The sequence below is a fragment of the Pagrus pagrus genome, assembly GCF_965226575.1.
Source record: "Pagrus pagrus genome assembly, chromosome: 9".
In the NCBI taxonomy this organism is placed as follows: Eukaryota; Metazoa; Chordata; class Actinopteri; order Spariformes; family Sparidae; genus Pagrus; species Pagrus pagrus.
Window position 1 is genome coordinate 27,818,513 of NC_140193.1, and position 25,584 is coordinate 27,844,096.

The window sequence follows — 25,584 nt, forward strand, 5'->3', positions numbered from 1 at the left end:
GCAGAGCCCCAACATCCCTCACATATATTCTAGACACAGTACATGAATTGGGAGCCATTTCTGGATACAAGATTAACTGGGATAAGTCATTTGCATTGCCCTTAAATGTTCATTTCAATAAATCACATATTACCAGTTTGCCCTTTAAGTGGTCACCTGATTGGATGCGTTATCTTGGCGTTACTCTAAGATCCAAAATACATGACACTGCCCCATTTAATTTGAAAAAGCTTTTAAATGATGTCAAGGAAGACATTGAAAGATGGAAAACTCTCCTTAGTATTTGGGGTGAAATAGATAGCTTAAAGATGAATGTTCTACCAAGGATTACTTTCCTCATGGCAGCTATTCCCCTTCCCTTGGATGAAAGTTTCTTTAAAGAGGTCGACAGATATTTAGAGCTATTCATATGGAACAATAAGACACCTAGGGTCAGCTGAAAGAATTTCCATGTAGACAGGAAAAAGGGAGGTCTTGGCCTTCTGAATATATAGAAATTGTACATTGCATTCAACTCTAGATATCCTTTGAAATGAGGCTATCATTTCTATTTAAGAGACACAAGATGGGAAAGTATAGAACGGGACATGTTAGACATGTTGACAGAAAAGGTCTCTTTGGAAGGCCTGTGGTGCAGCCCAGTATGTAAGAACATCAACAACCCTTTGATTCAATTTTCTTGCTCCATTGCAAAAACATTTCAGAACCAGATCAATTTAACGGTCAGTAACTCACATAGTGTTCCAGTATGGAACAACCATAGGTTTATACTGAATGGCCGGCCACTTAGAAATGATCACTGGGATTCCAAAGGTATAACAACTATAGACGATATGAGAACTTTTGCACAACTTAAAGATACGTATGGATTTGAAAACAAGTATATTTCTTTCTAAAATATATGCAAATAAGATCACAACTGACTAGATATTTAGGGGAAGTTGAAACTATACCAAAATAACCAGAAAAGTCTAGAGCTGGAATTAATCACCAATCAGAAGGTCAAAATTGCATCAAATATATATAAATTGATAGATAAAACAGTTCTTTGAACAGTTCAAAGAAACTGGGAAATTGATAGAGGTATATCCTTGGAAACTGAAGGTTGGAATCATATATGGAAAACGCTTCATAAAATATAAGAACCGGATGAGAAATTATAATTTTCACCCCTGTTCGATTGCATAAGATGGGTGTATCTGACCCAGATCTCTGTTGGCACAGCAAAGAGGATAAAGGTATTTTCTATCATATTGCATGGACTGCAAATCTTCTGGAAAATTGTTATGGACTACCTCAGAAAGATCACTGGTAATACACTGCATTGTGATCCAGTAATGATGTAATGATTTTTATTGGTAATTTTTTGCATCTTGTACAGATGTTTGTTGAGATATGTAAGTATATGTTAATATCATAAGGTCTTTCCTTTCTATGTTCTTTCTATGTGAAAACTTAAATACAATAAAAAAAAACTGAACTAAGGGTTAGTCCTGGCATTATGTCAAAGATTCCTATGTGTTGCCTTGCAGAGATATCCACTGCTAAGCGACCTGGGATGGCCCGTCCCTTCTTGTAATACCACGTCTGCTGCAAGAGGCGATTGTGAGTCACTGCCGCAGGAGAGGACGAAGAAAGCAAGCTGGCCAGAGGGGATGGCTACAGCTTTAGCCCTTGTTAGTTAGTAAACACAAAGATGCATCAGCTCCTGGCAAAATGACTTATTTTATCATTTCAAACAACAGCTCCTGGAAAGAAACCATGTGTAACCGGATGGTTGGTTGTTTATATATTTAATGTCTCTCCTGTGTCCCTCAGTCTGTGTGTTTTGCAGCAGGCAGGACGATCGCGGCAGGTGTGCGGCACGCCCCTTACCGGCACCTGTAGTGTAGCCGCGTCATTGGCCGCTAATGCGGACCTGTTCATATACCCCCGCTGTTGTCTAGTCTCTCTCTCGCTCTGTCTCCTCTGCAGAAGCGAGTGCTGGCCGGTGTGCAGCTCCGCCGAGCCGTAGCATGTGCCGTGTGTTCGTTCTCCAGGTATGTAGCAGTCTCATGACGTTGTCAAGCTGTTATAAGGTGCCGTGTTGACAGCCCTCTGTTGTAGGTTGGCGTGTTGGGCCGGGATGGTGTGTGTGTGTGTGTGTCCCCTTCCAGTTAGCCGCTGCGGCCGCCGTAGCTGCTAGCAGTGAGAGCATTGTGAGCAGGCTTCAGCTAACCACCCAGGTAACCAGTGCCTCAAGCTTAGTGCTAGTTGTCTGCTAGCGTTATGTATCATGACTAACAGCTGACTGTTTCTTTTAAAGCTTGCCTGGTGTTAGGCTGCTCATTGCCCTGCCTTGCCTCTAGTCTCCTCTTCTTTCCTCTTTTTGTTTGCCTTGCTCATTCAGGCCTGTAGTCATTAGCCGCTCTGCCGCTCTGCTTCGTCATTTAGACACTCTTAAAGTTGTGTGTTGTAGTTCAAGTGTGGTCAGCCCCAATCAGACTCATTGGTGGGGGGTTAGTACAGCAGTTATAGTGGAGGACCTGCCAAACTTATGCATGTTTCTTTTGTTTTCTTTCGTTTTGAGTTTGCAGTTTATTTGTACATAGATATATTGCTTGGTTTCCTTTTGATTATTTGAGTTTGCAGTGACCTCTGCTACAGCTAGCTATATACCTCTCTTCCTAACTGAACCGCTGTGGGTTTTTGTGTTGGCTGAACATAATAATCTTTGGAAATAAAAAGAACTATATAAATGTTTTTTTTTTAAAGAGAAACTTAAAGAAATTATTTTATTGTGAGTAATAAATAAAATCTGTTAAATGACTTTACATCGTGCCTGTATTCATTTGTGTATCGACTAGGGCTGGGACTTTAACGCGTTAATTAAGATTAATTAATTACACAAAAATTAACGCGTTAAAAAAATTTACGCATTTTAATCGCACTTTTTGCACCGCGGAACGTTTCTCACTGGATGAGTTTCAGGCGTACCGATTATACTGGAGCACATTTATTTAACGAGTTAAAAAGCCGCCGACACTGATCACTGCCCATGGATCTATAAAGTTTTAATGTAGCCTGAACGCAGCTCAAACCAACCCGGTGCCTCAGCACTGCGACCAAGCTTTGATAAACACACGGGACCCGTGCCGGTTTACAGTATCCTCCTTTAGCCGGTCGCTACTGTTTAAAAAGCGCTCGTCACAGTGGAGCTGAGAACAGCGGAGTTTCCTCTGCTGCAGCTGAACAGCTGACATGTGGTCAAGACGTAGGTAGCCTACAGACCTGTCACTGTCTCACGGTGCATAAGACATCACACAGGGAAAACATAGAGCTGCCTGTGTTTTATTAATGTTTACATCAGGCTGAGTTCAACAAATCAGTTTATGCTACTGTGATTTAAGTAGTTAAATACAGTAATCATCATAGTGTAGTGGCAGGAAAGACCATTTGCCAAATAACGTGTAACTTAAACATTTTTCATTGTGCTGTGCTCTAAAAATAAACTAACAAACTAGTGTAGAGTCCTGTATAAGGGATGTTCAGCTTAAATTTTCACCTTAAATTTAGGTTCTCAGGAAAATCGCATCTTATCAGGTAAGCGTTAATCGATCGATAAGGTCCATCAACTAACGATTAATGAACTAATCGATAATTTGCATCCCTAGTCTGTTGGTCTTGGTTAAGTACCACCTTGAAAAAAAATAAGCTTAAGCAACAAAACATTGTTTATGTATTCAGTCATTATTCAATGGTATACTTAAACCCATATGAAAAAAATTGCTTCTCACTGTTCTCAGGTCAAATATTTATATGCGATTAAAATGCAATTAATTTCGATTAATTAATTACAAGGCCTCTAATTAATTAGATTAATTTTTTTAATGGAGTCCCGGCCCTAGCATCGACCTGTGCATGGGTTTTGGTTTTGGGAAACCCTCTCTGAGAAGTTAAAGGAGTATACTCTTTAGGTGCAAGTCCTAAGGTGGCGTTGTTGGTGTTACATAGATTCTCTAGATCTGCCACTTGCAGTTCAACTGAAATTTGCCACACATGCTCTGCTTCTTGTGTGTTTTCTAGGTTTTTGTGGTGTCTCTTGCCCTTTTTTCCAGTCTTCGGTTTTCTTCACCAGCCTGATTTTCCCTCCACACCCGTCTTGTCTCAGATTAATCAGCCCAGCCCTGTTACCTGAGTTCTTCCCAGTCTGCTTTCCCTCCACACCTGCACTGCATCTCCCTCATTAGCCCTTCCCTCCTTCCAGCGTCTTTCCATTCTTTACCCTCACCTGTTTATCTGCCTCACTCCACCTGCACCTCATCCCCGTCGATAGTTTAGTCTGTATTTTAGTCCAGTCTTTTGTTCAGTCAGTTGAGCCATCTGCTTTGTTTCCGCGATCCTGTTGAGTTTCCCTGGTCTTGCTATCGTGTTTGCCTGTTCCCTGTGTTACCTTTATACTCATTAACACCTCATCCATTGCGCTTCCGGCCTGCTGTCTCATGTATTTGGGTCCACCTTACTTGCTTCACTGTGACAGAAATAATGAATAAATCCTGCCTGTTATAATTAGTATGATTTTTCTTTTAAATATATCTCACATGTACAGAGGGCTTTACTAAAACCTTCAAAACACTACAGAGTTCACACTGTATAATAAACTCAGTCCAAACATGTTCTAATAAAAATGAGAACCTGCCTGAATTAAACTAACCTCCCTGCCACATCTTTGTCTTTTTATAAATTAAAATGGCGTTCTTTTTTGTGAGTGAAAGCTGGACAGGTACAACATAGTTATCTATATTCACACTTTAAATGTCTATGAATCGGTCGACCTCTACTCTATACGTTACAACAGCTGACATCCCATGACACATACTCTCTATACTGTGAACTTCACAGCACATCCCATGATGAAGAGGTTTGCACAAAACTGTACAGCTTTGCAAGTCTAAAAGTTATATATGTATCTACATACTTCTAGTATTTTTTTTATAGGATTCTCTCATATTTTTATTGTAATTTTTCTATTCTATATTTATGTTCTCCACTAATTAGCCCTCATTTTAACGCACCAAACACCAAGGCAATGAGCCTTATCCTTAATCTGCCCTTGTGATGGTGTAGGACCTACATGCTCCATCCCCTCCTCGTGGTGCGGTCAGAATAGGGGTGGGCAATACCACAAAATTTGGTTTCGATCCAATACCAAGTAATTCAAGGCCAATTTCGCTGATACCGATTATTTTATTTATTATGAAAACACAGGACATTTGGGAAAGGCAAATAACAAATAGATTCATTTTATTAATGTAAAGTGAAAGTGCATACATACAAAAAAGGTTATATTTTTGAATAAACAAAGTGCAAACATTTATCTTTGGAGAACAATGAATGTTTTCAAATTGTTAAGTTTTCTTCACTTGAGCAGCATTCTCCATACATCTGTTCTACTTTCCCTTTCATTAAACTTTTCCTTGGTTCACAAAAAGGTTACTATATTCAGCCATTTTCATATTTCAGGTTTTCAAATATATTTTTTCAGTTTCATTAAAATAATTCATGTGGATAACAAGTTCCAGTGGACTTAATATAATATTTGGATGTGTTAAACAGTTTGACTAAAACATTAATTTCACAGTATATACCTGGATATTCCCTGCCTCTCTGAAAGGACTCTGACATTGAACTCTGTCTCAGTGTCGGGGGTCCGGATGCTGCAGAGGCATTTCTCTCCTCCTCCTCCTCCTTTCTTCTCTGCTGAAGCGCTGTGATCTCTTTTTTGTGTTTTTTTTTTAATGTTTAAAGAAGTTTGTAGCGTTGCCACAGGAGTTTTCTTTCTGCGCCTGCAAATTTTTGCACACAACACAGGAAGAGCAGTGGAGAAGCATAGAGAAGGCTTACTGTACATGTGTCCACGCGGTGGACCACATGTAAACAACTCTACTTGATAAAATATATGTTAAATGAGCACAAAGTAGAAAAGTGAAACTGACGTCCGCACAGCATAGCTTTGATTCATCCATTGAATTTCATTCCATTCAGAGAACAAGCATTTTAAAGTTATTTTGTTGTCGTCTAGCTGACAGACCTGACGGAGAATGAATTCAGGCTTTTACAAGACGGCATTATAATGTTGTTATTTCAGCGTCCTTCAGATCCTTCGATGAAACTCACACGAGTAATGCAATGTGAAAACATTTTTTCGCGTTTGATATGAACACAGCATCATGATGCTATAGTATTATAATAACCGCCCATGTGTCATGCATTATCACTTCACCTTTGTGTTCATCCCTTAAACCCTTTTGATACATGGATATTAGGTCGAAAAAAGGAGTGGCTTTTCAGTGTCCACTGTTGATATTTTGTTTCTGCACTATAGCGTTTGTATTTAACGCTGTTTTCTTGTACCTTTTTTATAATAAAAAACAAAACATGAAAAGCTTTTTGTGTTGACAATAACTGGAATGGAACATTCCAACCTACTAATAAGGCTTTTGTGCCAGCTTCTCTCAAGTTTGGGAAACAGTGGTTGTTTAGTAGGGCTGCCACAAACGATTATTTTGATAGTCGACTAATCACCGACTATTTTTTCGATTAGTCGACTAATCGGATCATACGTAAATTGAATGTATAACATACAGTTTATCGCACCAGCATGCAGCTGCTCTTATATAACAATCATTAGCTTTCAGCTTGAAGTGTTTAAGGTATATGCTAACTACTAGTGACATAGGCCTTAATAAACTCTCCCATGACATTCTCATGCACCTGTACATCAGAAACAATAGGAGTGATAGGTACAGTAGGATATGCAATAATTAACTACTGCATACATCTTGACAGCTCTACTTTACACTGTTGATTTGTATAATCCCAACAGACATGTCCAGTGATTTTCAGCTCTCTGTGTTTACATGTGTCTGTTTTGATGATATGTGTGTTTCTCTTCTATAAAACACATTCTACATCGCGGAGGCGACGTCTTTCCACTTAGGGCTTCCTTCACCTTTGAAACGGGGCAGAGCTCCGTGGGAAACACCTGCCTGACACAGCAACGTAGGGAACCGTGCACGTCCGCGGCGCACAGCTCCACGGACATGCGCGGGGGGAAAAAACGGCGCCGCTTTGGGTTGTGAGCGCGCATGTCTCCCGTCTACATTGGAAGCTAATAGGTAGGCTACTATCAGTATAATCAGAGGCAACCATGAATGAGTTCGCCTTAGTTTCACGTGATTGTCACTGTCAGCCTGTTAATTTTACTGACCCGAGCTGAGACGCACCCCCCAAAACAAAAGTCTTCGGATCTGAACGATTCACACGTCACCTAATTGGCCACGAAAAAAGCGAGTTGCGCTTTTCGGCGAGCTGTTTGCATCCCTGAATATAACAACAGTGCATTTTGTGCTCAGTGCTCACAACGAACTGTATTCAACTTTACTACAATCTGACTCTATATAATCCCAAACTGCACAAGGCTCTTGTTCTTAAGGCTAATGAATCAAATCGTCATCGCTAATGTTAACGTTTACAGCTATCAATATGAGTAAGTAGTAAGTTAGCTCTCTGTTTACGCTAATGTTAGCAGCTAACTAGCCAGTTAGCTTAACGAGACGACGGTCCCTCTTCATCGTCGTTGTCAGCAACAACGTGCTTCCTTTTCAGGAGCTCGTGCATCACACTTGTGCTGCCGTGAAAGGCGAGTTCTGTGTTGCAGATATTGCATCGCACACTTTTCTCTTTTGTTTTCTTAAAATGCTCCCACACTTTTGAGCTCCGTTGCCGCCGGGTAGCCATGATACCAGAGAGCCCGTCTGGTGTAACTTCAGGTGACACCACGGCTGACCCAGATTACCACTACTGCGCATGTGTGTCAAGCACAGAAAGGCAGACGCGGCATTGGAAGGTGCCGCAGCAGAGAGAGAAAACAAAGTTTAAAAAAAAAAAAACGACGCGTCGACTATTAAATTAGTTGTCGACGATTTTAATAGTCGACGTAATCGTGACTAGTCGACTAATCGTGGCAGCCCTATTGTTTAGTATGCCTGCTTACACAGACCTGTGTTTGTAAGACCAATAGAATGAGCTGTTCTCAGAAAATGGTATCAATGTATACTTCCAAAAGTTTTATTTAGCATTTACTGTGTAACAAAAGAATGCAACAATGCAACTGAGGAAGGGGAAACATATGGGTAAATTCATATATACATAGTAGTGGCAATATATTTTAGCCTTTTATTAATAACTTTAACAACTTGCAACCATGAATTTGCATTGAAATAAATAGAATATATAATAGATAAAAATAAAAGGGTTTGAATTCAAGGGAAAACAAAAGTATTGACAGAAAAGCAGTAGTTTATTTTACATTTCGTGTGCATATAGAGATAAACAGAGCAGGTAAGTTAATGCCGCTTATATTTATAAACTATTTACAAATGTCCATGCCCTGTAACATGTGATTTTGGGAAATGCAGTAGGAACATGCCAGAGGACATGAAGGTAAAGTGGTAAAAAGATCCACTGAGGTTGTGTAGAAGTGAAGATGTATTTGCGAGGAAAGAGATAGAAGATTGGGCTTTACAGAGCAGAAGTACATAGTCCAATCCATGCCCAGTGATTTATTTTCCTCATGTGCAAACAGTTATTGACTCCAAAGCTGCAATATACATCAGCGAAATGAAAGGAGGACTCTAACACTGCCAAAACCAACTCTTTAGTGCTGTAACTCCACAGACAGGTTGGCCAATATTTAGTATTCATCTCACAAAATTAATAATTTCCTGGAAGTCATTTAGTGCTCCAGCCAGAGTGATCCAATCATAACACAACTGTAAGGAGTGGTACGTTTTTCAAGCATCACATATAATCATCAGACAAACCTTCTTTTTGTAACCACTAAATATTTCTTATAACACGAACCAAAAGTTGCACTCACTACTACCTGCAGCCATCTTCTCTAAGCAACACCCCTCGACTTTTTACACGAGGTTAGCTCGGGATGCTGCTGCACCAGCTGATGCACTGGGGCCCAAGAAGACTTTGTCCCATGAGCTGACATTGTGAAAGAAGCGTCTTTAAAATGGTGAATACATATTTTCGAGCATCACAACCCCCACAAAATGGCTTGTTTATATGTCATAATTTGAGCCATTTGATCCAATAAGACTTTGGAAAGTCCAGAAGATTTATTATTATTATTATAAATAAATTATTTTATCCCCATTCAAGCTAGCCAGACGCTAAACCGGAAGTTGGCCGGCTTGGTCGGCGGAAGTCTCTAGTGTGGAAGATCCGGGTATTTTTATGGGACATTTTGGCATTATTTGCCACTGAACAGCTTTCATAGGAATGAATGGGGCTCAATTTCCATGGCTGTGTCCATATATAATTAAACATCCTTGACTGTGGCGCATGTAACGGCTCTCTAAAGTAATAACTGTGTGTGCGTAGCAAGCCCAGAGCCGACAGTGTATCGCTGGTCATCAAGCACGCTCAAAACTGAATGAGTTGGAGAAAACTCAGACGTATCACGCGAATAGAACCAAATGAAAGGACACGGTGAAGCCCATGAAGCCACTCTGCATATATCTTCCACTGTCATCCCTCTGAGGAGAGCTGTAGAGGACGAGAGCGCTCTGGTAAAGTGGGCACGAACACCAGCCGTAGGATCCTTCCCCTGCTGCGACATATGCCTGTGTGATAGGGAGTGTTTCAGTGAGGGAAAGGGCTGTGGTCCTCGGCTTCTGGATCATCTGCCCCGCTGTGTCACAATCATCTGTCCCATCAACACCTCTGTGGAAAAATACACTGATATTAAACTGAGGAGGAGGAGGAGTGCTGCTGCTCATCCCTCTCAGTCCGTGGATCAGGCGGGACGGGTCATAAAAAGTATCATCCTGATCAATAACTGGTGGGATGAGAGGGGTGAAATCCGTCATTAATGAGGAAAATATTAATGACATTGGCCGCGTTTCCCAGATTCGTTAAGAAGCTCTTAAGTGCTAAGATCTTCTTAGGAGCGCTCTTAAGAACGCTGTGAAAGAAGGATGCGTTTCCCAGAGTCGCTCTTAGCTTAAGAAGATCTTTCACTAAGAAGGAAATGTAAGATCGAGCTGACCCACTCTTAACAGCCTTCTTAGTGACCGAATGCTCAGTGATCAAGCGCGTCAGGGAAATTTACATCCTCCACTTTGCGAAATAATAAAACAATGCTCAGTGTTGAAATGCGCTCATAGCTGCGGACCACTGGCGCAAGAAAAAAAAATAAGAAAATGGTAGATGAAAAAAAACCTTTTTATTGAATTACACGTTTAAGTTTTCCGCAACATCTGCATATATGAGTTTATAGTACTACACATAAAAAAAACAACAACCCTGTGGCACTTCACAGATATCAAGGGAACAGATGTATTAAACTCAGCTGAACCTCATCCAGAGAGGCTTCACCTGCTACTCTACTCTATATAAATGCGTTGCCAAAGTCCGCGCGTGTGAGAAACCACGGCTGCAATACAGCACGTTCTCCCTGCGAACCAACAGCGTCGCCGTGCGCGAAGCCAGACGGTTTACATAAATGCATACGTGCGTCAGCACTTCTCCCCACTGGACGTGCTGTCAGACCGGGCTGTCCAGGCAAAGTACCGGCTGTCCCGTGCGGAGATCCAACGGCCGTTGGATCTCTTTGCCTGGACAGCCCGGTCTGACAGCGCACACACACACACACACACACTTATGCGCTGATAAAGAGGTGGGTGATCGATTTGCCTGGCATCGATTGATTCAGCACAGCTGCACCGTGGTGGACAGCTCCCACTAAGAGCTTCTTAAGAAGCTTCTTTGGCTTGATCTTAAGGTTCTCCTAAGAAGGCAGTTAAGAACGCATCTGGGAAACACCCGTATCTTAGCGCTCCTTCTTAGCCGAACCCTTCTTAAGAGCCTTCTTAAGTCCTTAAGAACGATCGAATCTGGGAAACGCGGCCATTACCTGCAACGATCCTCCAGCAGCAGAAATGATGTGTATCTCTACATTAAGATGCGCATTTGTATTCCGTCAAAATCGCATACCACCACTGCTGATGAAACTCTATCTGATGTGACTCAGGCCCAAATGGGGTCGTTTTAATACTGTTTTTTAACTGCTTACAAGTTTTACTCACCTTAAATTTAGTCTTGTTTTTCAGCCGATATAGCTGAAGCCTTGCTAACCGTCTTTTTAGATTACGCACACTAATGTGTATATTATCTGTAATAGCAAGGCATAATGCTATTTCAGCCTGTGTCAGGCCTTGAATGAAAAGATGTGACGTGGTGATTGATATGCTGCTGCTCCTCTGACATTGCTACACTGAATGATGTTTCCTGCAATGACTTAAAGCTCTGGTCTACGATCTGAGAACGGTTTGAAAAAAGCATCCCCCCCACACACACACCCCTCCCCTCTGTGCTCCTTAACCCCTCCCCTCCGAGCTCGTATCGCTCTCCCCTCGGAGTCCCGCGACACACCCCCTCCCGCAACAAGCACCAAGAGCAACAAGCCGGCAGAAACCAAATACAACCCAGCTTTGAATGCGGAGTAACGATGTCGGATTCACAGGTAAAAGTTATTATGCACGTGGAAACTTACGTAAATCTTGTAAGTCATTACAATGTCCACAGTAGGGGTGTGCAGAGCAGCCAATATTTGTATCTGTATTTGTATTTGTTGAGGGGGGAAAAGTATTTGTATTTGTATTCGAGTAAAATTCAAAATAGGCGTAAAAATTATATATTTTTTGAGTTACACTTCTAATTTTCGTTATAGTGCAAGTATTCTTTAATTATCCATTATAATAATTATGGATATGCAATATTGGTTGATGTTTTTCCATAAATCCAGCAATGAACATGTAACAAGGAATGCCATTGAAAAGAAAAGAACATAACAGCCATTACCTCATCCATGGTTAAACCAACAACTAATAAAATATCATTGTGAACATTATGAACCCCACCACCACCCGTCCTTGTTGGAGGACGTTGGACAGACAGAATAAAAACAAATAGTACTTAAAAGAAATGTTCTTTCTAATGCACAGAGCTCCAAGAACTAAACTTGATCTGTAAATAATATGACATAGTAGCTTATAGCTAACGGCCATTATGCTTCTGGCCTCTACCTGGTCTTTTTACTAAACTTAGCCAACTCCTTTCTTCATTGCCTAAAACCCAACCAAAGCACCGAGCAAATAATTTTTTTTCTCCCCCTGTATGCTGTCAGCAGGGTCGCCGGCTGCACCAGCCTCGCGCCCGTCAAGTGGGTTCAAGCTGCGTTCAGCCGCGCTCGAGTGGAGCGGGGGAGAGAAACAATGTGTATTTCTTTTACTCTGTGGAAGATCTCCCAACGGAGTGAGGGACAAAGCAAGTGGGACAGATCTGCCCAGTCCCTGAGCAGCGCGCCTTTCACAGACAAGCCACAACGCAGAGTGTAAACAACGTCACCTGGTTCAGCAGCACCATGGACAGCTGCGGGGGCGGGGGGGTCTGAACAGCGGCGTTTTGACGCCCCCACCCCCGACTCCTGAACGTCACTCACTCACTCATCCGGGCATGTACTGCGGTCTCATGAGGAAACGTAGCTTTTTGATGTGATGTTTTTCTTGTTCCTGAATACAAATATTTTTTAAAGTATTTGTTCGAAATAAGTATTTGTAAAAAAACACGTTATTTGTGCCTTTCCGAATACCGTATTCGGGTTCGGCTCCACCCCTAGTCCACAGCTAAGCTCCACAGCCAAGCTAGCGTAACTATTAGCACGCTACAGCTACGTTACCTTACAGCTACGTAATAAGTTACAACAGCTAAGTTAGCCACTTCTAAAAGTTATTGAGGACCAAGAGACTAACAGATGCTACCGTCAGCTTTCATCACAACGATCGCTTCCACATTGTGGCTGAAAAACAAACCTGTGTGAGTCTAGGAGCAGCTGTGTGTGTCCCAGCTGCTGTCTGAGTAGCACCAGACAGCAGCTGGGACACACACAGCTGCTCCTAAACTCACACAGACCGCGACACAAACGTGTCCGTAAACTGTAATCTCTTGTTTATGACAGATAAGACACACAAATACACACATCATAACGCGTATATGATAATCCATCATATTGATTTAGCAAAGGCTTCGTTGAAAACAAACGGACAAGACCGGGAGGAAGGTTAGCAAAACAGTTGAGTAGTGACCGGGCGAGAGGTTGTTATGGAGAAATAAATCCGGACAAATAAAATAAAAATCCGCAAATAAATCTAATTTATCCCTTCATTCATATTACTTGCTGCTTCATTTAGCTGCCACAAGCAAATAAATAGGCTGATTTGGTGTAAACATGTTAGCAATGTTAGCTTGTTGTTAGCTTACAATGCTAGCATAGAGGCTAACGTCTCCATTGAACAAGTAAACAAGTGTTGACAATACTGCAGCGACAGGCACATCTAATAACACAGAGACAAACTAACGGCAGCTTTCACAGTCATCAGCAGCATCGGCATGAAAGTTATCTGTGTCACAACATCCACAACAGAGACGAAGGTTACCTGCTCAACAGAAACGCCGCTGTATCAGCATCGGGTCCATATCTTCACGGACCTTTCGCCACCGTTCAAATGATGACCCGATGTTTATTCGGTTTGAGCCCTCTTTGTTTCACATCTCCGCTTTGTGTCTTTTCAGTGACAGACTTTCTTTCTTTGACTCTTTGTCGGTGGGGCAAGCAGAGGCAGCTGAACTGCTCAGGGCAAAACAAACCTCTTGTTCGCTTGTAGTTTCAAATGCGGAAGTGGGTCGGGACCAGACGTGAGCAGGAGCAGGAGAGTGAGCGAGGATTGGATCGGAAAAATTGATCCAATAGGAGCCATCCGGGCCGGATGGTTCCTATTGGTCAATTTCTTTTCAGTTTTACAGGCGCTAGAGAGAATGGATTTTTTTGGTTCCTTTTACTCTCCACATTGTGTAGGTGGTACTATTGGGTCATAACCACCATATAAATGATGTTAATAATAATAACAAATATTTCAAATCGTAGACCATAGCTTTAATATACTACACTATCGTTTTGTTTTCTCAAGATCTCAAATTAAACTGAAATTCAGTCCCTTTACAATTCTAAATCCTCTGCTCTTTATGAGCTTCATCCCATCATTGCCCTTTGCTTACTGTGGGGTAGCCAGTGGACCAGGAAACGATTCTTGGTGTTCTGCGACAATGATGCTACGGTAGACATAATAAATAAAGGCTGATCAAAAATTCCGACCGTAAACGGTCTCATGCTACGTTTAACTTGATCATGTGTTCCAAACAACTTAATCTTGCAAGCTACCTTTATTCCCAGTCATGTAAACCATGTAGCTGACGCTCTCTCTCGCTCTAAATTTCAGGAGTTCAAAACTATGTGCCCTCCGGCCAAGCCCTCCAGCCTGCCATGCCCTCCATTCAATCAAATTACTCTCAATTAAGTATGTTCAAGCCCCTGCAGGATCTTCTGTGCTCTGCCTCGAAGTACATGAGACTGTGTTTATCCAAAAGCACCATTAAAGCCTATGATTCAGTTTGTTTTTTCTAATCTTCTTTTTGTGCCAGCCTCCTCCTTAGTCCTCTTCCAGTAGATATTTCTGTAATTTGTGCATTTATTGTATTCTCATTTGAATCACATCATCTTCAAATGCAAAGTATCAAAGCCACGCTGGCAGGGATCCAATTTCACATTCGATGCCAAGACCCAGCATCCTAGAGCTTTCTTGGGAATCCTTCCATTCAGCTGCTCCTCAGTGGCCTTAAAAAGGCACATCCTTCAGGCAATGATGAAAGAATGGCTCTCACTATTTCAATGGTGCACAAGTTTGTGTCAAGGTTAAGACAAGGTTGTTTTTCATCATATATCAATTCCATGTTAGAAGCAGTTTTGCTAATGGTTGTCAATGGTTTTCTCAGGTGAGGTGAATATACAACCAGATCTCTCTCCTCCAGTCCCCTGCACAATCTCACGCTCTCTGATTTAAACTTAGAAGAGCACATGTACTCCATATTCCTTAAACACTCAAACACTGACAGATCTTGCCAAGGCACTCAAATTATCATTGCAAAAACTATCTCAACCTTTTGTCGTTTTTCTTCCATGATGAATTTCCTGTATCACCGTCCCCCAACCCATGGGTCGGCCCCTCTGTTTTTTTTCTTGATGGTTCCAAACCCACGACAAGATCCTTGTTCTGAGTAGAGCTGCGGCCTGACCCCTGAAAGCTACTCCTATCATATCATAAGAATTGGCGCAGATACAACTGCATTTCTCCATCTACCTACCTCTACACTGAAATCCCTTGGTTGCTGGTCATCCTCAGCCTACCAGTGACAATTTCCAGTTTGAGTGTTTTGGAAGGCACTTCCAAGCCATCCCAGAACTTCAAAGGCTGCTGCAAAACCTATTAAAACTTTGAAAAAAATATATATATATATCATTATTATTAATAATAATAATAATAAGTACATGTTTGTTTCATTTGTTTTTGTTGGAGGGAGTCATGCTATGCGGAGTCGAGGTGAAGTCCGAACAAGTGAGTCTTGAGTCTTTTGCCAAAGATGGCGAGTGACTCTGCTGTCCTGACATTGGTCGGAAGTTCGTTCCACCACTGGGGCGCTCTTAGTGATGGTGGTACCAGCTGGCCAGCTGATGTAGTAGAGCGAAGTGCTCGCGCTGGTGCGTGTGGTCTGACCAGTGTTTGGAGGTACATGGGTGCAGTTCCATTGACAGCCTTGAAGGCCAGCACCATCGTATTGAATTGGACAGGAACAGGAAAACAATGTTGTAGAGGTTGTTCTCTTGGTGCACAAACTGCTCTCTGACAGAAAGTCATGTTTGATATGTTAGCATTCTTGTTGACATTAAAACAATCAGGAGAGTTGATCATAACTTACCTGAGTCTGGGGTAGGGTTAGGTACCAGGACTTGGTGCTTTTAATGATACCGACTGAATTACGTCAGTACTACAGAGCAGTGATTCATATTATATCATTTGGAACCAAATTTGGGTACCTCAGTGTGCATCTTTGCAGCAACACTGTAGAGAGAGAGACAGTGTGACGTCTCCCCAAAACTCAGCCACCGACTGCGTCTTCTGTTTAGTTTACTGAAAGTGTGTGTTCTTATGTGTGACACCTCGGTTTGAAACCAACAGTATGTGAACTGCATACTGTATACCAGGAAATTTACAGCATGCTTTCTTTGATGCCCCAAATTATTTTATAGAACAAGCACTCAGCCGGATAGTACGATGCTAACAAATGACGGGAATTCCCATGAATATGCTAACGGAGGTTAGCGTTGCTACCGCGGTAAACATATATTTACAAATGATACCTTTTTAATTCACACATCGTGATGGACAATGACATTGGCCGCGTTTCCCAGATTCGTTAAGAAGCTCTTAAGTGCTAAGATCTTCTTAGGAGCGCTCTTAAGAAGGCTGTGAAAGAAGGATGCGTTTCCCAGAGTCGCTCTTAGCTTAAGAAGATCTTTCACTAAGAAGGAAATGTAAGATCGAGCTGACCCACTCTTAACAGCCTTCTTAGCGACCAAATGCTCGGTGATCAAGCCGCGTCAGGGAAATTTATATCCTCCACTTTTCGAAATAATAAAACAATACTCAATGTTGAACTGGCGCAAGAAACAGGCTAATAGTAGATGAAAAAAAAAACTTTCTATCGAATTACACGTTTAAGTTTTCCACACATATGCATATATGAGTTTATAGTGCTACACATAAAAAAACATCAACAACCCTGTGGCATTTCACAGATATCAAGGAAACCGATGTAATTAAACTCAGCTGAACCTCATCCAGAGAGGCTCCACCTGCTACCCTATATAAAGGCGTTGCCAAAATCCGCGCGTGTGAGAAACCATGGCTGCAATACAGCACATTCTCGCTGCAAACCAACAGCCTCGCCGTGCGCGAAGCCAGACGGTTTATATAAATGCTTACGTGCGTCAGCACTTCTCCCCACTGGACGTGCTGTCAGACCGGGCTGTCCAGGCAAAGTACCGGCTGCCCGGTACGGAGATCCAACGGCTGATCACTCTGGTGTCTCCACATATCCAGAGAGCAACCCGCTGCAATTTTGCCCTCAGCCCGGAGGTGCAGCTCCTGGCTGCGCTGCGTTTTTACGCAGTGGGGAGCTTCCTGGAGGTGGTCGGGATGGCACCGGCCTCAGCAAGGCATCGGTGTCACAGAGTCCATGCCCGGACCCACATAAAGTTGCCCACCACACGGGACGAGGTCCGCCAGGTCCACCAAGGGTTCTACGCAGTGGCTGGGATCCCCGGGTGATTGGTGTGGTGGATGGCACCCTCATTCCGATCCACAATCCCTCCCTGGTGGATCCGTGCTGGATCGGTAGGAGGCACTACGCGGCCATCAACACCCAGGTGGTGGTGGGCCACAATGGCCTCATCACCGACATCGTCGCCAGGTGGCCAGGAGGCACACACGACAGCTTCATGTGGGTCAACTCAGCTGTGGGGCAGAAGGCTGGCAGAGGAGAGTTTGGTAGGAGCATCTTCTTAGGGGACAGTGGCTCTCCGGAGTTACCTTGTGACGCCGGTAACCAACCCAGCAACACCACAGGAGGAGAGGTTTAATGAGGCCCACACACGCACCAGGACGAAGGTTGAACGGGTGTTTGGCATCTGGAAGTCCCGCTACAGGTGCATTCATCGTTCGTCGGGGGGGCTGCGCTTGTCACCACTCAAGTGTTGCCGCGTGATTGTTGTCACCGCCATGCTGCACAACATCGCAGTGCGCGTTGGCGCAGATGAGCCGCCTCCTGTGGATGACGAAGAGGAACATTCAGAGGACGAAGCCCCGAACCCCGCCCCCCGCGATGAGCGAGCAGTACTCCATCAGGCCGGTGCCCTGACTAGACAGGAACTCATCAACCTCTTTTGAGGTCCAACAACCCCAGCCCCTACTCCACCAGTCACCAAGCACTGATAACTAAACCATAAACCCACAACCACCATACCATCCACATCAACTGTCAGGCCTGAAGGCTGAAATAAATAAACAGAACCAGCAGATGTAGGCTACATGTAACGTCCTGCACACTAATTTATTGCTGCCGTGTCCGGGTGCTTTACCTGAAAGTCTGGCACTGGAAAGTTAAGGAAGTATTGTTGCATACAGTCCACGTTTCTGAGGTGACCAGGTAACAAGTGGGAAATTAGCGGCAAAACATGCTGTGCTGAAAGTAGTGAGAAGCACGTGCGTCAGGGCGCACATTACGCACACGGCATGAACCTACGCTTAGATAAATCACAAATTGCCTGGGACTTTTTGCTGCTAGGTTTGACACCCTCATTTCAATTACAGAAAAGATCCACACAATACATGGTTGAAAAGGAAACTAAAGTAGTTTATTTAAACCATATGGGGGGCGGGGGTCCTTACTGGGCGTCTGCATCACCTGCAATGAAGGGAGATTGATTAGTGAAATTGAACGGGATACAATGCGTAATGCAGAAAAAATATAAATGCCCCGTACCTGAATCCTGGGGAAGGTTGATTGGAACCGAGATGGAGGGACGGTTGAGCTGCGCCTCGGCAAGCGCCAGCTGTCTCCGGTTCGGCTCCAACTTCTCCTGTTTTATCCGGACCATCTCTTCCTGCAGGGCAGTTTGCCGTTCGAGTTGGCTCTCGATTCCCCGCAGCACCACCAGCTTCTCCCTCTCCAGGCACACCAGCGTCTCGCTGCAGGTGCAGGTTGTTATTGCAGGCCGCCCTGTTAAGCCTCCCCGCATGCGGACTCTGGGCCCTGCTGGTTGGCGCGCGGGGACAGGGCACTGTTCTGGGGGGTCGTCCTCTCCTGGGGGCATGCACGTCCCTGCTCCGCTCCCGGATGGCTCCTCTTCATCATCTTCAGAGAGCCCCTCGTCCCCCTGAACATCGATGCCCCCACTAATGCCTTCAGAGGCCGTCTTCCCGATGATAGAGAGGACCTTCTCCTCGTCAGGAGTGAGGGCCGTCCCACTCGGTGCTCCACCACCCGTGCCCAAGGATTCTCTCCTCACCTTCGCACTCTTCTTTTTAGTTTGGCTCTGGAACTCCTGCCACTTCTTTCTCACAGCACCCCAGTCACGCAGGCCACATGGGCTGGAGGGGGACATCTTTTCTGCTATGGCCTGCCAGACACGGTTCTTCACCGTGATGTTTTTTTTACCCCTTGTTCCCCTGAATAAAACATCACGGTGCTGCCAGACCTCGTCCAACTAAGATGCCCATCTCCTCCGCCGTAAACGCTGGTGCTCGCCGCCTCGTTTGCTGCCGGTTTCTTCCATTCTCACGTGTGTGCCTATATCCATGGGGGTATATATGCGCTAATGGGCTTGATTACTACTTGGATACACCTGTTGGCACACACACACACACACACACACTCACACACACACGATACATGCGTAGCCTAATTGCACCTGTGTGGGGGGATCACGGGCCGCTGTGTGTGACTTATGCGCTGATAAAGAGGTGGGTGATCGATTTGCCTGGGATCGATTGATTCAGTTTCAGCAGCACCGCGGTGGACAGCCCCCACTGAGAGCTTCTTAAGAAGCTTCTTTGGCTTGATCTTAAGGTTCTCCTAAGAAGGCAGTTAAGAACGCATCTGGGAAACACCCGTATCTTAGCGCTCCTTCTTTGCCGAACCCTTCTTAAGAGCCTTCTTAAGTCCTTAAGAACGATCGAATCTGGGAAACGCGGCCATTGTTGGTTAGGAATTCGAGGCAGCATGTTGCCGACAGCAAAGGAAGCTAAGCTAAGAAAACTGTGCATAAAAACGCCATGACTGAGAGAAACAGCAGCCCGCAAGAAATGAAACACTGCTGCCACAAATTTGACCGAGTGTCTTGGGTTCTCCTAACTGAGCTGGTTTAATAAGAAAATAATAAACGGGACATGGAGATGTAATGTTAGTGCACTGAGTAGCAACATTCTTCTTCTCATATAAAGAACAGCACATATAAATCTTGATGGTTTTCTATTATTTAATAGTTAATACCAGAGTGAATGGATGGCTTGAGCGCTCGCTCTGAGTGCATGAGACTCTGCTGTTATGTTCTATTTTTCATTAAAGTCGATACATTTCAATTCAAACTGGTTATTTCTGCTGCAAACTCTGTGAAGGACATACATTTATCGTGGGCTTGTAATTCCCAGTCATGTGAAATATATGATAAAAATATAATACACATACTCGAGAACTTTGATATAGATGCAAAGCACCACACGCCCATGTTCTATAGCTTACAGATAGTTTTTTGGGAGATAAAGCATATGTTGTTAATTAGGCCTATTTGTTGGTAGGCAAAGTTTACACTGTAAGTTATGTATGCTATGTTTCAACATTGCCATAGGCTTTTGAATATAAAAGTAGACTGACAGCCTCATTTGAAGGCAACGTGACTGTTGGCTGTGTAGTCTTTATAAATACATATTTTCAGTCTTATATTTCATTAGTTTTATGACAAACTGCGACTTTATTGACTTTAAAAAATATTAATTAAACAATAATTGTCTCTCTCCATTCACTAACATAGAAACTTTTTCTGAAATTAGGTCCCATGAGGGAAACCCGCACAGAGAGAGACGGGGAAGGTCTAATTTTCACATCATGTCACAGTCTACTCAGATATGGTCAATGAAAAAGTGATACAAATTGTTATGTAGAGCCCCTTTAATTAAATGATTATTTCTTTGATGAGGAATAAAGGGCAATATTTTCTTTATTGGAGGAAGACTGGAAGTGAAGTTTTACTGCAATGCTGTTGAACAAAAAGGAGAACCATGAGCCGAAATGTTTGTCAAACTCAGCAGGGAAGCCATCAGTTAAAGGTTGAGCAGGTGTTGAAAAATTCCACATGGAGTAACTGTGTTGTTGCTCTGATAGATATGGTCTGTTTGTATTGCTCAGGAATTCATTGATGTGTTCAATATTAAAGTCCTTTGGATTCTGGATATGCATGTATGGTTTGTGTACCTGTGATGCGATCTGTACAGGGTATCGAGTGAAGAGGTGGTGAAAATAGACGCCTGGGTGTGTGAATATCCATAGGTGTGTTGGTTTGTGTGTGAGTGGGAGAGAAGATGAAATGCATTCAGAATGTATGTAAAAATATGTGCGCATTGAAAATGAGTACATCTACCAAAGACTAACTATTTAGACAAATGGTCAAAGTGAGTTGATGTAATAGTCCCAGAATATCCTTGAGGAGCATTTGAATAGCTGCATATTTTCTCTTCTTCCTTTTAACAGATTGAAATAGATAAGCAGGGGGTGAGCTCATTGTCACAAAAGAATTGTCTATCAAGGTACAAATTATCAAGGGAGAATACTTCTTGTCTTTTGTTGGCGAGGAACTGTTTTCATCTTGGAAAAATAACAATTGTAATTTTTAATATTTCCTGATCGAACGGGTCATTATGATGAAGCCATGATGAAGTTCCATCCCTTGGGTATAACCAGCTCACTGTGTTGGAAGTGTTTGAAATTAGACGATATTTGTAGCCTGTTGTTGATATGTTTTCACAAAATGTTATATTTTATCCCTTGTACCTTGAAAAATCCTTGCTCAGTATCTTAACAAGTGAAACCCTTGTGTCGAGAATCACAAGTTTCTGGTCTATTGATATCTGAGTGTCAGCAATGTCAGGGTGGAATTATCTGTCTGCCAGTGAGTGAATCACAGGGTTGGAGGTGTTTAGAAGATGGTGTACAGCTCGTACATTTCAATTTCTTTCCTTTTTGTTCACTGTGCAGAGTTGGCTGGAACACTGTTCAGTCGTCCAGTCAGTCAGTGGTGGTAACCACAGGAAGGTTTCTGTTCTTGTTCATTCTTGAGAAGGTCTTGTGAAATTGGGGGATGCAACGTTATAAGTCTGATCATTTCAAGACCAACCCTGCAGGGGGTGGTCATGAAAAAAAGACTGTGAATTAGGAAGAACAAGGTGAACTAGGCTATGTAGTACTGTATTGTAGAGTTATGGGCTAGACACACTGGCTGCATGAGCAGTGCATGGCAGAACGTCTTGCTTTGTATTTCTGCGTCCATGTTAACAGGTTAGAGCAGACACACTGCAGGCTTGAGACAAGCTGCTCATGCACGTGTCAAGCGAGGCTGCAGTGGTGCTTCATCTTGAGATTTGGAGTCTTGCCTATTTTTACCACCATATCAAAAATAGACCTGAAAACTGTATGTGTAGAATATGTCACAGACATGAAGAGAATACACACAACAGGTGAAGGGCAGTTTATTTTTTCCTGTGCCCTCGCTTTTTCTTTCTCATCCTTCCTCCAGCTTCTAGCTGTTTCAGTGGGGATAAATGTAAACAGATATAACAATGCTGCCTCTGTGAGTAGCAGCAGTTCAGCAATGCAGAAGAATTACCATGACCTGGATGACTGAGAACCTTCATCAATTCTGTATTGTATTACATGTTGTGTTTTGTTCTTTTTTATCTTTTCTTGTTTGATTTCATGCAATGGCAGAGATAAGTATAACCATGACCATATAAACAGAAGAAGTGTAATTATCAGTGTTTGATATGAAGTGTCCCATCAACAACTCATGGGATCATTAATGGAAGCTTACTTTATACAAAGCTAGTGAGTGATATGCTTAAGATCAAGCCGGTAGGCTGTTTGCTAGCTAATGCATGTATTTGAGCTCGCTAACATTCTGACAGGAATTTAGCATAACTTGGTGTGACAATATCACAAAATTGTCATTTTCATAACAAAAAACATTTCAATATGCAGTGTTACAGCCATATTATGTTTTAGTGTTCCACTTTTTAATACATGAAATAATGAAACAGTACAGTGTTTGACACTGATTATATCAACCCACAGCGGTCGAGTGACAGCTTCTGCTGGGGCACAGCAACACCTGAACAAACCACACCCAGAACTGAAGTACACCATACCACACTGTCCTAACTGCATGCCAGTGTTCAATGAGATCACATAAACAAACCACGTATCTGTAAGCTGTGCAGAGATCAGATTGGAGACTTAACCACTCATGTACAAGATGGGGGAGTTTGCTAAGACAGCCTGTTTTCCTACATTTATGCCTACTAAACAGAAAACACGTGTTTTATACCATCATATTTAAATGTTTCTCCTCTGGAAATGAAATGCAATTTAGCCAACAGCAAGTAGAGATGATGTGTTTTCTTACCAGCAACTGTCAGCTCCCTGGTGATCTTCCTCCAGCCAGCCGGAACCTTATTTAGGTTATTTTAGTGAAAGGGAACTGTATTGTGTAGCTCCTCATTTCAACTTCATGAATCACCCTTACCTCATCCATGTCATGCTTGCAACGTGAGCAACAGGAATGAACATAGAAACAGGGCGTCAAAATCAGCGCAGTGTTGCTCATGGCCAGTTAGGATACTCTGATAGGACCTAATGAAATCCAGCTGATATTGGGGTAAACTGTGTTGAATGAGGCTTCTGGTAATGTTTAGTTTATACGATATAATTGATTTGAGCGGCCCTCTATAAACACTGAGACTCAGTACTGATGTGAAGGCCTTAATCTTCCAAAAAGCAGGTAACTAATACGTAGTTTAAATTATTTAAAAGGTTAAACAATTTCCCAAAATGGATGGGCACTGTAACCTTTAGCAGACATCAGTCTAACAGGAGTCAATTGTGCATTTTTGAATACAGTTTTTAATGTAGACTAAAGTACATTTGATGCCTCAGAGATTACTTACTGCAGCAGGATGGTGTATGTAGGTATACTCAAAATACACTTTTGTGTCTGTTCATTATAATGAAGGAACATGTCATTCAGTGAGACGATGTGGACTTATTTATGTTTTTAATCTGTTTTAGACAACAACAACAAAAATATTACTGGCCTAATACTTTTTATTCTACAAAGGGATAATTGAAGAAGAGACTCCAGAGTACTAGAAGTGACAATTTCCACTGTAGTGAAGGGGTTATTTGAGTTTAATCAGCCCCCTGTTTCAAATTCCATCCAATCATACAAGCTATTATAATGAAAAAGTTTTTAATGATAGATGAACATTTATTATTCTCGGGATTCATCACTGAAATCTACCAGCAACCTTGAACCTTGTAAGTGTAAGTGCCCAGACACCGCTGGTGAAAGGTATTCATTCTGACAATACATTATGAGTAGTGCAAAATGCCAACACTCCAGGAAGTTATGTTGACCTGGAGGCAATTGGGAACATTTAGCCCATCATTTTGCTTGTATTCTTTGGCTCTCTGTTAAATATTAGTCCATCTTTTTCCATGTAAAGGTTGTGAATTTCAACTGAAAATATGTCAGAAGTGAGAGTAATGGCTTCAAGACCTCATATGTATTTAAGTGAATAGGCAAATTTACTTTGTGGAGGAGATGGGAAGCCACTGAGCGAATCACTCTGAATGTTCCAGCAAAGCTACAATTTATTTCAGCAGAATAGAGATGTCCAGCTGTCTTTCTTTTTTTTTTTTCATTTGAGTATTTGAAAGCCTTCTGCTTTGAAGCGTAAATAACATTCCAATGGCTAAAAAAAGTATTGGAATAAAACTTTGCACTCTTCATACAATTTTTATTCCCAGTTTGGGTTGTGTGGTAATTTTAAAGGGTTTGCAGAAACCTTTTTATGGACTGTTTGTGTTGTTGATAAAGAAATGTTGAAAACACCACTGATAAAATGAATTGTAGAGCTAAAAACATAGGGGGTTAAAGTACAATTTATTATTAAATGTGGTCTTTATTGTTGATTAAACCAAGATAGATCTGTTAAACAAAATCATCAAATCAAGCTCGTTGTTTATTTAATGTTTGTGTGAAGTGATTACACGGTATGCAGCCTATGGAGTGTTTCTCACACAGAGCAGGAACATTACGACACGTTGCAGTGTATAGTCCCCTGCTGTCAGATTGTTGTTGTAACTGTTGAAATACTGCATGTTCCACTCAGATGTATGCACTGAAACACACTATTGTTAATCAAGGGTAAAGAGGAACACAGGCATTAAGCACAGGAAGTGCCTTGAAAAAAAAAAAAGCCTCTTTAATAAATGCTGACTCATAGGGGACTAATTTTAGATGATCCCAGAGAAATATGAAAGATAATTTACTGTGGAATTTGTGCTGATCAGATATGGATGATTGCTCTGGATTAAGAAAATAGACAAACTCGCTGTGTCATGTTGCCAGCAGCCCCGTCTTTCCCTGATCCCCTTCGCTCGTCATTTTCATTTAAATCTCCAGATCCTGGGGGTGTCCTGCTCGCTGGGTGGTTAAGACACACCACTGAACTGCAACGTTCAAGGTTTGAATCTGGCTCGGTTGCTGAGCTGATTTTAACTTTTATATAGACTGTTGAGTTTAATGTACAACATAATGTATAATGTAGATAATATAAAGTGGTATATATTTTTATCTAAAGTCATAATATAGAGACATAAATGTGGTGGAGTACAAGTAGCACAGTTTACCTTAAGTACTTCAAATTTGTACTTGAGTAAATATACTGTATTACATTCCACTGACAG